Here is a 14,194-nt window from a genome sequence, read left to right on the forward strand (position 1 = left end):
ATTATCAGTGATAGCCTTGGGACAAATTCCTCTTTTGGGGAATACAGCCAGAACTTTCACTTATCCTGTAAGGGTAGCATTTTTCTTACAAAACAACAGCATTGTAAGGTTGTGTGAATTAATTGTGTTTAGTGCAAATTGCAAGCTTACTTTTGTTTATAGTGTTGTTTCAGACACCTCTTTACAACCTATGGGGTCATTTTATTTATTTTTTTAACTGTAGCCAGATCTGTGACAACTGGCTGGATATACTTTTAAGCTGAAAGCACCTCAACTCTCTTACAATGTATTGTATATATCTCTCATTTTCTGCCTTGAGTCTTCTCTGTGGCCACTGAATGATTTGCTTGCAAGAAGGAATTTAGCTATTCAGAAATTATGATTATTTATTATACTGTATAAATAGACTATTAAACACATCATAACATAAATGGGTCAGGGTAAAATTCTTCTCTCATAGTGAAAATTACAAGACAAAAGTGGTGGATATATTTCTCTAATGCATGGTGGTGAATAATTGAGAAATAATCATTTGTATCAATTTTATTCTTTAAAACTCTTATTCAACATTTTATCAGGAATTATGAGAAAAAGTAAATGTATTTTGCTAACATTTTATCCTGAGTATTTAGTACTAAGCAGAAGATATTTTTGTAAGATGAATTTCCTAAATTTAAATTAGATAATATTTTGTTTATGAGCCTTTTCTGTTTTTAAGTAAATTATTCTTTATCTTTATATCATTTAAGTTATAATCATAGAATATATTAATACTTAAAAAATAAATGTCTATAAAGAAATGCATTAAAACAGTATTAATCAATACATTCACTTTAGTATATATAAGTGACATGGATATATGTTCCCAGGCATAAATTATAGTGAAGCAATATATGATTTGACAGTATAAGAATCAAATGCATGGAAGCAGGAAGTCTTTTGTGCTTCAGTGCAGATATTAAATGTAGCACAATAAAAGATTATGAGATCTTTTAGCTGCCCGAGTGAACAGAGTTGAGCTCCTGAGAGGTGCCCTTGGGTGGAGTTATAGATTTCTACGCTTCATTATGAGTTGTAGATTTTGACCTGTGGAGAACTGTATTAATTGTCTGTTTAGGTCATTTAAATAAATGATATAATAGTGTTTGAGGCCATTACTGTAACTTACAATGTCATTTTAAAGAGAGTAGATGAGGCAATTGGCCATAAACAGAGTGAAGTGTTACCAGCTGTGGGTGGATCAATAAGGGTTAGTCGAAGCACACATGAGCCAATGATACACCACAAACAATTTTGAAGGCAGAGAAGGATGAATTGATATTTCTGAAATATGAATTAACTTTACCTTAAAATTTTACTTGGTATTTAGTATATTTTATTTTTCTATTTATTCAAGCTTTGAGAGATATTAAATATTTGTAATCGTGTTTTAAAGCAAAAATTTTAGACAATAGTGTTAGTATATTAGGACAGAAAAAAAAACAGACTATTTTAAAGATGGTTAAAATAAAGTTAAAGTTACTGTTGGCACTATTAGCCTGGCTTTAAATGGTATCCCTAATATCTTTCACAGTGAGTCAAAACTTAGTCATTATTGTAAACTGATGCTTGGTATTATATACCTAGTTTGTATCAAAGTCATTCAACTCAGGTTACTTGATTTTAAATGCAGTGATCTACCCACTAAATCTCATTACCTCTTGTTGGAAATAAAACTATAAAAAATATCACCAATGAAATATTCTACAAACAGGTTTCAGTCTCTTTTTGAGTAAATAATTCACTCGTTCCTTTTCTTCTTTGCCTATATTCTGAAGTTCTGCCAATTACCGAAAGGTGGCAGTATGTTGTGGGTCACAGAAGTTTAAAGTTATTTTTGGGAATGAAGGAGAATAAATCTGGAAAAATACAGAGTAAGAATTTTGATGTTAGATGCTACCAACATTGACAAAGGTATCTTATGTGCATCTTTATATTTAACTTATAAAATGATAGTATTAATGGATTTTCCTGCATAATTTAAGTAGACTCAGTGAACATCCTATACAGTTCTCTACAATGCCACACTATTCTTAGTACTATGTGTATTTAAAACATGTACACATGTATACATGATCTTGACAGGATATTTGTTACTGGGTATGAATAATTGGTGTTCAAAGATCTAAGTTCCTACTAAATGTTTGGCTTTCAAAGATCTAGCTATACATTCCAACCCTTCACAGTATATTCTCATATAGAGATTTTAGGATGAAAATTGCATTATGAAATTTCTGCCCATGATAATATTTCTGCTAAACAATTCACAAAATTCTAGTATGATAAATGTGAAAGAAAGAAAATACCATGTGGTTGTAGACACAATAGTGATTTTATAACTGTGCAAGGGTGTATGTGCATACCCCTCTGTCTGTATTATATAGGTATAAATATGCATGTGGACAAGTTTTATTATATTCAATATAAAGAAGTAATTATATAAAGATCCTAAATATCGGAAATATTGAATGAGAAATGAAACAAAAGAAAATTAGAATAGGTTCCTTTGCATATCCCAATGTTAAGATTTACTCTCCTGATATCTACCTGTACCATTGTAGAAAGTCAATTTTCCTACAAACTTTGTGGAAATAACTACATCAATTGTCCCACAGTTTGGTGACTATCTCACTATGGCTTTCACTCCATTTAATTATACAACACAATACTGATTTCTGTTCCCTTTATTGACTCTTATGTCATGTCTAGTTTTCTCAATAATATTTCAGACTAAATGTTTTTTGCTGCCTTGATTGCCATTCTACTTCTCATATTTCAACACTGAAAACACAAAGATTTACCCCACGTCTAATAAAGCTGACTTTACTAATGGTTAAGGACAACATAGAATAAGCATTAGTCATTTTATCCAATAGTCAATATATAAATTAAATCTTTGATGGTACAGTGACAATTCTACCAACTTAACTTTGCAGGTAGCCAATAAGTGACAGTTTTATTTGGGGATGATGGAAGCATGTGGAATATACAGTTTCTTAAATTTGATGCTTGATTAGACCTGATTACTCTCTTTCATAAAAGTAGCTGGTATGAATATATACTATTACGTGTCTATAATGTGTATACACAAACAGTATAACTAATGACTGTATGTATGTATGTATGTGTGCATGTGTGTATGTGTGTAGCAATGCGTTTTAAAAGTAATTCACATGCTAACGCAAAACTTAGTGAGTTTTATTCTTTGAGTCAAAGCAGATTTTCTGTCTCTCTTTACTCAATTCTGATTTCAGGGTCTATTTGAGTTTTGTGTGATAGACTGCTGCATTTGAAATAAACTTTTAATCTTCTTCACTGTAGATTTTCCAGTTCCTTGCATGTAAACTTTATAGGATACCTGTTATTGGCTACAAATTATTGGCTTTCAAAGAACTATCTATAAGTTCCAACTAAATAAGGGTCAGTTTATTGAGACTCAGGGAAGAAGACCAGTCCTATAGTGCTTGTCCTAAACATCATCTAGAAAACTAACAAACAAAAATAAATTGTTCTTATACAATTGAGAAATCATAGTTACATTTTACAGGTAATATAAATCATTTTTGTACTGTTACATGAAACAAGATTTGCCTAAATTCTTAACAAAACATTATATACAGTTTGTCTTAATCACTTTATTCTATAAAAATTTAGTATACTTTTGTTGAAAAACTTTCATATCATCCTCGTTATTCTACTTAATTTTCCTAGCCCAAACCAAGTAGTACTTCCTGGCATATTTAAAAAGTTTAGCCATTATGAGACTACATCTATCAAAAAGGAGTATAAGAATTTTAATATACTTAACTTTGAAATGTTGGATATTATCTCTTACAAAGCCTGAGCTTGTACATATGCATTTTCTTTCCTGAATTTGATATTAGACTTCTATCACATTTATAAAGAATCTTGATATGTCTGTTGATGATATAAGCAAGATCACTGCATCTGGAAACTTTTAATACACACACACACACACACACACACACACACACACACACACACTTTCTCACTCTACTTGAAATTGCATGGGTATAAAGGTTAACCTAACTTATAGATAAGTACTTTTTTAATTCTATGTCATTTTTTTAAATAAAAAATGTTTATTAGTTACTTCACCTTAATATAAAAGCATGTATGCAGCAGCTTTTTAAAATATTAAACATGTTAATGCTCAGAATGTACCAAGTAATTTTTTTTCAAAATAAATGTTAGGTGGAAACTCAGTGGCATTTTCTTTTGTACAGAAGATTAAATCATAGATATTACATTGACATGACATTTTACATCCTGACCTGCCATGCTTTACTATTTATATAAGTTAAATTCTGTAAAAACGATTTCTCTTTGTAGCTTCTTCATGAATCGTAATGCAATTGAATGTCCTTGGAAGCAATATTAGATTGATTATCCAGAATTGATTAGAATCATTCGTGTATAGAAGACCTTTAGTCTTCCAGATTCCTCAGAATTTCTAAGTAAAAATTGTGTTTCTTTTATTTAAAATGCATTTCAAAATTGTTGACCTAGAATGAAGGTAGATAAACCTTTAAATTACCAATCTTTTTTAATTTTATGATTAGAATTTCTAGAATCTCAAAGCTCAGATGATTTTTCGTGTATAGAGTCCACATAAAACAACTCTGAAATGCCTTTCTATTGTCCAGCAAATCAATATTGTAAGTAAATATTTATGAAAGATTAACATTGAGCATTTAAATAAAAAAATAGAAAAATATTAGAGAAATAGACCAAAGACTCTGTTAATAAGCCTTGAGAAAACATGTTTATCCTTACATTTTTAATCTAATAAATGTAGATGCATGTATATAATTTTTGTATACATACACATACATATACATGTCTATCACATTTGTTATTTATTCAAGGAATATTAATAACATCACAATCATCATTGTGATATCTTAATAAGATGGTTTTCTTACTATTATGTTAATAAGAAAATAAAATAAAAACTGTTTTCTTTTTAATATACAGGTATGTGTGTAAACACAGACCAATATGTATACACATACTTATATTTGCAAAAGTAAATTGCAATAGGAATAGAGGCACCAATGAAAATAGCTTAGAGAATATATGGAAGGGAGTAAAATTCTCTGGTAATGCATTTTTCAATATTTCCTAATTTTGAATAAGTAAATGTTTACATACAAAAACAATATAATTAAAGTAAATAAAAAATCTGTAAAATTGAACACAAAAACACAAAATAACCCACCTATACAACACATTAAAATAATAAAAATATTAAATGCTACTCATAGTTTTTGTTACCAGTAATATTGATAATGCAATTTAAAGTTGTTTTGTAAAATATTATAGGAAAAAAACACATAAGCAAATATATTGATATTTTAATAAATATGATTCTTACTGTAAGAGATATAATTATTAAATAAAACAGGCCAAGAAAAATTATAATATTAAGCTTGAAGCATAAGTAGTAGTATAAAATATTATGTATGCGCGCATGTGATTATGTTACTTCATAGAAAGAGCATATAAAAAATTATCAAGTGAAATTAGAAAAGTGAAAAGAGAAGTAAGAAAAACTCTTCTTTACAGGATAACACTAGCTAATTAATGAGAAAATAATAATGTAACTGGAAAGTCACTGTTTGAAACCTTCCCTGCAATAAATGGTTCATGGGAGGAGCGCCAACTAAAAATTATTGACTGAACACTTGTTGGGAATTAAGATATTAATGGTGTCTAAAATCATCTCTCCAAAGATAAATTACCTAATCACAAAAGGAGAAATGTGCTTCTATATTGTAAAAATCTGGGAGTTACCGTGTTGATCAGCTGTTCAAACTTATATTCCTTCATAATAGTATAGCAATGATTATGTGCCTCCAAATGAAAAATATTCATAATTTACTAGAAATGAATGCAGTAACTTGTGAGATGTATATTTTTTCTTTCAGAAAAAGGCATGGGTATGTTTCTTATCTTACAAGAGATACTTTTACTGTATTCATGAAAAGCATTTGTTGTTTTATTATTGTTCTTGCTCAGAGATTTAAAAATAGGGTGAAGACTGTGTAAGAACTCTGCATTCACCAGAAAATTGGATAGCGTCACTGCTATACAGTTGGATCCATTATAAGTGGGAAACTGGAAACTTGCTCAGAATACATTTCTTCATGTGGTTTGCATTAAGAACTATTCAAAGAAGATCTCTGAATAAGATTGAAAAAAATAAGTGAAGAAGAAACCTTCTTCTGTGAAGGAAGTTACACACAAACTTGAGCAGAAGCAAGATTTTTGGATTTTTAGTGTTTTCAATCAACAGCATTGTCACAACAGACTGCTAAAATTGGTAACAATGCACAATTCAATTGCTGAGATTTACTAAAGTTTCCAGGAAAGTCGCTGAAAAATCTCTATGGTAGCAGCTTCTGAAAAGATTGTTGAAATTCACTGTGGCTTCCAGGTGATCTCCTGTGAATCACCAATTTCTGACATCTTTCTGTGATTTAAGCTTCCTTTGACTTACCAACAGTTTTATTATCCCTAATTCCCTTTGATAAATCTTGTTCTAGGGTAGATGTAGGACATATTTTGCTTTCCTTATCATATTCTCATTGATTAAATGACTCGACTATATTTTAAGGTATTAATTTTTCGATAAATTTAGTTTATCAGTTTTAAAATATATATCAAGGAAACACAGGTTAAATTGTGACGTGCCATTGCAATTTATGTCTGACATAAGTTGGGAAGTGTCCTCAGGCAACAAACTCTCATATATTGATACTTGAAACTGAAAAAATAAAATGGAAAGCTTACAGACATTAATTAGGAAATAAGATACATAATTCTGACTGACCGATTTTACTCCTGCTTAAGTACCCTAGAGAAATGCTTGTACCTATTCACATCTGACATGTACAAAAATGCTCATAGTAGCGGCTTGCATTGTTTTTAAAGACTATATGGAGTTCAAGTATCTGTCAGCCAAAGAGGATGGACAAATAATTGTGGTATATTAACATGTAAACCACACAATAATTTAAATGAACTATAGATATGGCAGCAATGAGGGTGAAACCTGAAAACCTAATAGTAAGCAAAGACGTAACACCCAAAGAAACACTGAGCTAATACATCGATTTGTATAATTAAACACAAACAGAAATAACAATGTTTGACTTTTTTATAGATATCTGTATAAGAGCAAAGATCATAAAGAAAAAAATGATAATCACAAGGTTAAAGATAATCGTTGCTTTGCAGATAGAGACAGGGTTCTGAATAGTGAAAGCAAACATGGAACTGTGGGTGTTATGTAAATATGCAATTATTTGGCACATGTGTGATTACATTGGCATGTGATTTATAATATGTTTTCTTTAAGTGTTCCTCTGTTTGCGTGTGTGTGTGTGTGTGTGTCTTTTGTCCATATAAAATATGAGTCTTTCTAAGTTTCTTTTAAAAAAAAAGAAAAGAAAACAAACAACAACAAATCAACAAACAAAAAGGCAGAGGAGTGACCAAGCTTAGCAAGTTTACTCAGGCAACTGCAGATTACTTTCTACAATGTCAAAGCCATTATAAATATTTCACTGATTATTATTCCACTGGTCAAATGCTATATTGATTCTTATAACAAGAGAATAATAAAATTTACCAACAAAATGATGAAATCAACTATGCCCAGAAAAATATAAATTACTCATGTTGGAAATTATAATTTTTCAGGCCATGCATATTATTGTGACTTTTCCCACTTTATCATATTTACATAGGAGGATACAAAACTAGCTATGGATCTTAATTTGCTGTGAAATTTTGCATCTCCAACATTCATTCTTCTAGGTTATGTGTAAGCAGGTGATCATAGGTTTTCGTTGTGGAGAAAAATACATTTTCTTAACCATAGCAGCTATCATCCTCATATTAGACAAACATGACCTTACTCTGCGGTCACTAAAAGTGTATTTTATTTTGTGAGTTGCTTTATTATAAAACAACTCTTGCCTGTAGTGATAGTAATTTTTTAATCATTCTCTTTCCCTCTCACAGTTAATCTTTCTCATTCTCTTCATAATTATGGTTGGGTTATTGGCTAATAAAAGTCACTATCAGACTTCTTCAAAAAGCAAATATAAAGCCAGGGAACATATCATTGCCATATCTAAACTATTATGTAATGGAGCTAGAATTATTTTAACTACTGAGCTCAATAATCAATGACCTTTTTTAAAAAAAGCTTACATTTATTTATTTTTATATTAGAAGAATTGACCACACAAATGGTCTGTAAGGCTTTAAAACATACCCTAAATATCATTGATTTAATCTGGCTCTAAATAAAATCAGAAGTCATTTGAGGTTTTTCAAGTGAGTATTGATAACATTTAACCTACAATGTGATGTGCTCAAACTGGATGCAAAAATTCATATAGACTATATCTATCATTAATTCAACCAAAACTTACCTTTTAAGGTGACATATATTTTCTTTCATTTTTTAATCTCATAGCAGCCAGAATTTATTCATTTGGAATTAGCTAATTTAATTTTTCCAAAATCTCTTGCTGATTTAAAAACGAATTTTTGAATTCTGAGTGTATTGATTAATTGTGTCTTGTTATATTCTACAAAAACACTGCCCTTAGATGATTAAAGACAGTAAAATCAAATGTTATTTGTAAATATATTTGACAACTGCAGGTATATTTGTTTGAGAAAGTTGTTACCTAAAGAGCAATTTTTTTCTTTGTTTAAAAACATCTTAAAAATAAGAGAATGATCTACTTCACAAGGTTATACAATGAATAGATTTATGTATAAAATCTATGTTTCATGGTTCTAGTAAGAAATTATGTCTAATGATTGCAATTACTTCTGAACAAATGCCATTCTTTTTCTATTTAAAACCTTGAAAATTTAAGCACTTGTATCAAAACTGAAATATAGGGAAGGATATCACATAACAATTATATTTTTGAGAATATTTGATGACATATTACAGATGAATGAAGACTGATATGCCATCCAACATATGTTTGCTGGGTAATATTGTTTTCAGCTGTTTTCCATTGTAGAAACACTCTCATCATCATTCATTTTAAGGTAAAAATTACATGTAATAGAACAGAGTTAGAAAGAAATACACACATGATTCCGTAGCATTTCTACTATGCAGATATAATAGACGTATATAACCTCAAAGTCATGGATAACAGTTAAATTTAGTGACGTAATTAGAAAGTGGTAAATTTTGAGTATTTTTTTATCTTTCTTTTAATATAATTTAATTGTAACATATAATTTCACATGTGAAAACTCTATTTAACAAGCAGCATAAAGAAATTCTAAGTATTTAGTAGCAGGATCCTGTGAGCTCACACGAATTAGCTCTGGCATACTACTGTATTCATTCATTTATTATACATATTCATTCATTTATTTATACATATTTTTATATATCTATGTATGTAATTATTCAACCAATCATTAAATAGTTTGTGGAAGCTCTGCATTATATCATTTTACCTTCTGTAGAGAACATAAAATTCAGTTCTGATCATGTTTAGAAGCAAAGAGATATCCAGGCTGTAGATTTTTTAATAATAGAGTCAAAGAAATTCTTTATATGTCACTGTCCATAAAGAGATATTATTTTAACATATATTAAGGTAAATACCTAATGGGACTTTACATTACAGTTTTCAATCTCTATACATCCAACTACCCACACAAAACAGTAATAAAAATATGTGTGCGTGTATATATATATATATATATATATATATATATATATGCACCTTTAGAGAAGGAAGCAAATTCCTCTTATGTACGAGATAAACACAAGGAAAAAGTAAGGCTTGCATAAGATTTATAAAGATGATACAGATGCAAATGTCTCTAACTTGGCATAAAATATTAATAGGTTGAGATTCTATAAGCAGGCTTTATTTATATTGTTGCAGAAAATTGTTTTTTATGGGACATCATTTTAATTATAAAGATGAAGAATATGCAGCACAGAGAACTTTTGACACTTCAATGCCAAATAAGTGCTGCTGGTAGACAGAAAATGAAAGAGTTTGGATGCAAGTTTAAGCTCAAAACCACAGTGCTCTCCCACTTCTTTCATGATTACAGTGAAGAAGCTCAAGGACCTGGCAAAGGATATAGAGGATCCATCTTGAGTTGACTTTTCTACATAATGTAAGAAAGGAGTACATTTTCAGTCTTCTGCATATAGCTAGCCAGTTGTCTCAGCACCATTTATTTAGATGGAAGCCCTTTCCCCATTGCTCGTTTTTGTCAACCACAATCATATGGTTGTAGGTATGCAGCAATATTTCTGGGCTACTATGTTCCATTGGTCTACATATCTGTTTTTGTACCAGTACCATGCTGTTTTGATTATTGTAGCTTTACATTATATTTTAAAGTCAGGTAGAATGATGCCTCCAACTTTGTTCTTTTTGCTTAGAATTGCCTGGGCTATTCAGCCTCTATTTTTGTTTCTATATTAATTGTAAAAGGTTTTTCATAGCTCTGTGAATAATGTAATTCGTAGGTTGATGAACACAGCATTTAATCAATAAATCATTTTGGGCAATATGGCCATTTTAATACTATTGCTTTTTCTGATCTATGAGCATGGAATGTTTTTCCATTTGTTTATATCTTCCTCTGATTTATTTAAGCAGTGTTTTATAACTCTTATTGTAGAGATCATTCATCTCCCTGGTTACCTGTATTCCTAGGTATTTTATTCTTTTTTTGGCAATCATGATGGGGAGTGCATTTCTGATTTGGATCTCTGCTTTGCTGTTGTTGGTATATAAAAATGCTAGTAACTTTTTTACACTAGTTTTATATCCTAACACTTTGCTGAAGTTGTTTATCAGCTGAAGAAGCTTATGGGCTGAGACTATGAAATTTTTTAGAATTAACATTGTGTCATCCTCAAATAGGGACAGTTTGACTTCCTTGCTTCCTATTCAGATGCTCTTTATTTCTCTCTTGTGCCTGATGTTTCCGTTCAGGACTTCCAATACTGTGTTGAATAGCAGTGGTGAGGGAGGGCATCCTTGCCTTTTGCTGGTTTTCAAGGGAAATGTTTCCAGCTTTCACTCATTCAGTATGATGTTGGCTGCAGGCTTGTCATAAATGGCTGTTACTATTTTAAAGTGTGTTCCTTCGATGTCTATTTTATTAAGAGTTTTAAACATCAATCCATATTGAATTTTATCAAAAGCCTTTTTGGCATCAATTGAGATTATCATGTGTTTTTTGTCTTTAATCATGTGTATGTGATGAATCATATTTTTTAATTTCCATATATTGAACCAGCTTTGCATACCAGGGAAAAAGTCTAGCTGTTAGTGATGGATTAGCTTTCTGATATACTGCTGCCTTTGCTTTGCCAGTATTTTGTTGAGGATTTCTGCGTTGATGTTCATTAAGGATAGCTCTTCTTTGTATCTGTGGTAGAATTTGACTGTGAATCCATCTGGTCCTGTTTTTTTTTTTTTCATTGGTAGGCAATTTATTACTAATTCAATTTTGGAGCTTTCTAATGAATAAGCAAATTAATTTCTTCCTGGTTCAGTCTTAGGAAGATGTATGGGTCCAGAAATTTAACCTTCTATTTTAGGTTTTCTAGTTTAATGCATAGAAGTGTTTGCAGTAGTCTCTGATGGTTATTTTTATTTCTGTGGAGTCAGAGGTAACATCCTCTTTCTATTTTCTTATTGTGTTTACTTGGATTTTTTCTATTTTCTTCCTTATTAGTCTAGCTAGTGGTTTATCTTACTATTTTTTTTTTCAAGAAACAACTTGAATTTGTTGATCTTTTGAATGGTTTCTTGGATCTCTATCTCCTTCAGGTTAGCTCTAATTTTAGTTATTTTTTGTCATCTGCTAGATTGCTCTTGCTTCTCTAGTTACTTTAGTTGTGATGTTACATTGTTTACTTGAGATCTTTCTAAATTTTTGATATGGGCATTTAGTGCTGTGAATTTCCTTTTTCACACTCACTGCCTTAGCTGTGTTTCAGAGATTCTGGTAAGTTGTATCTCTGGTAAGTTGTATCTTTGTTCTAATTATCCTAAAATAACTTCTTGATTTCTTCCTTAATTTCATGATTTATCCAAAAGTCATTCAGTAGAAAGTTAATTAATTTGCACATAATTGTATTTTTTTTTCTTGAGACAGAGTTCCACTCTTGTCCCCCATGCTGGAGTGCATTGGCATGATCTTGGGTCACTGCAAACTCCATCTTCCAGGTTCAAACAATTCTCCAGCCTCAGCCTCCCAAGAGGCTGGGATTACCGGCACCCACCACCACACCTGGCTAATTTTTGTATTTTTTAGTAAAGATGCGGTTTCACCATGTTGACTAAGCGGCTCTCAAACTCCTGCCCTTAGGTGATCTGTCCACCCCAGCCTCCCAAAGTGCTGGGATAACAGGCATTAATCACCATGCCCCGTCAATTGTATGATTTTGAGTGGTTTTTAAAATCCTAATTTCTATTTTTATTCCATTGTACTCCAAGAGTGTTTGGTATGATTTTTTTTTCCCTGAAGATTGTTTTATGTCTGATTGTGTGGTTGATTTTAGAGTATGTGTCATCAGAGATTAAAATTATATATATTCTCTTGTTTGGGGTAGAGTTCTGCAGAGATCTATCAAATCCACTTGGTCCAATGTTGAGTTCAGGTCCTGAATAGCTTTGTTAATTTTCTGCCTCAGTGATCTGTCTAACATGATCAGAGGTGTGTTCAAATCTCCCACTTTGTCACAGTCTAAGTATTTTTGCAGTCTCTAAAATTTTCTCTATGAATCCGAGTGCTCCTGTGTTGGGTATATATATGTTATGTATATACCCAACAGTTATAACTTCTTATTGAACTATTTAATACTATGTAATGCCCTTCTTTATCATTTTTGATCTTTGTTTGAAGTCTTTTTTCTGAAATTAGTACTGTAACTCCTGCTTTTTTCTTATTTCTGTTTGCTTGGTAAATTTTCCTCCATCCTTTATTTTGAAGCTATGGATGTCACTGCAGGTCAGATGGGTCTTTTGAAGACAGCGTACAATTTGGTCTTGCTTTTTAATCTAGCTTGCCACTCTCTGCCTTTTAAATGGGGGCATTTAGCCCATTTACATTGAAGTTTAGTATTCATATGAATGGATTTGATCCTGTCATTGTGTTATAAGCTGGTTATTATGCTGGCTTGTTTGTGTGGTTGCTTTATAGTGTCACTGCTCTGTGTACTTAAGTGTGTTTTGTAACGGTGTGTAATAGTCTTTCCTTTTCATATTTAGTGCTCCTTTCAAGATTTCTTGTAAAGTGGGTCTAGTGGTTAAAAAAAAAAAGAGAAAAAAAAAAAACTCCTTTGGCACTTGCTTATCTGAAAATAAACTTATTTCTTCTTTGTTGAGTAAACTTAGTTTCACTAGATATAAAATCACTGATTGAATATTTTTCTTTTTAAGATTTTGAATATAGGCTCTCAATCTTGTCTGGCTTGTAAGGTTTCTACTCAGAGTTCCACTGTTAGCCTAATGGGGTTCCCTTTGCATGTGACCAGCCCCTTCTCTTTAGTTGACTTTAGCATTTTTTTTTTTTTACTTTAACCTTGGAAAATCTGATGCTTCTGTGTCTTGGGGATGATCTTCTTGTGGAGAATTTTGCAGGAGTTTTCTGTATTTCCTGAATTTGAGTGTTGTCCTCTCTAGCAAGATTATGAAATCTTTTCTAAGTTATTTGCTTTCTTCTTCTCTTTTTCAGGGATGCTAATTATTTATTGATTTGGCCTCTTTACATAATCCCATATGTCTCAGAGGTTTTGTTCATTCTTTTTATTCATTTTTCTTTATTTTTGTCTGACTGTCTTGTTTCAGAGAACCAATCTTCAAGTTCTGAGATTCTTTCCTCACTTTGGTCTATTCTACTGTTAATATTTGTGATGTATTGTGAAAATATTGTAGTACGTTTTTCATTTCTATCACATCAGTTATGTTATTTTTGTTATACTCAATATTTAGTGCATCAGCTTCTGTATCATTTTATTGTGATTCTTAATTTCCTTGGATTGGGTTTTCCTAGTCTTCTGAATCTTGTTGATCTTTGTTCTTATCCATATTCTGAATTCTGT

The sequence above is a fragment of the Sapajus apella genome, unplaced genomic scaffold (genome assembly GCF_009761245.1).
Source record: "Sapajus apella isolate SASKATOON/1434 unplaced genomic scaffold, GSC_monkey_1.0 scaffold5, whole genome shotgun sequence".
In the NCBI taxonomy this organism is placed as follows: domain Eukaryota; kingdom Metazoa; phylum Chordata; class Mammalia; order Primates; family Cebidae; genus Sapajus; species Sapajus apella.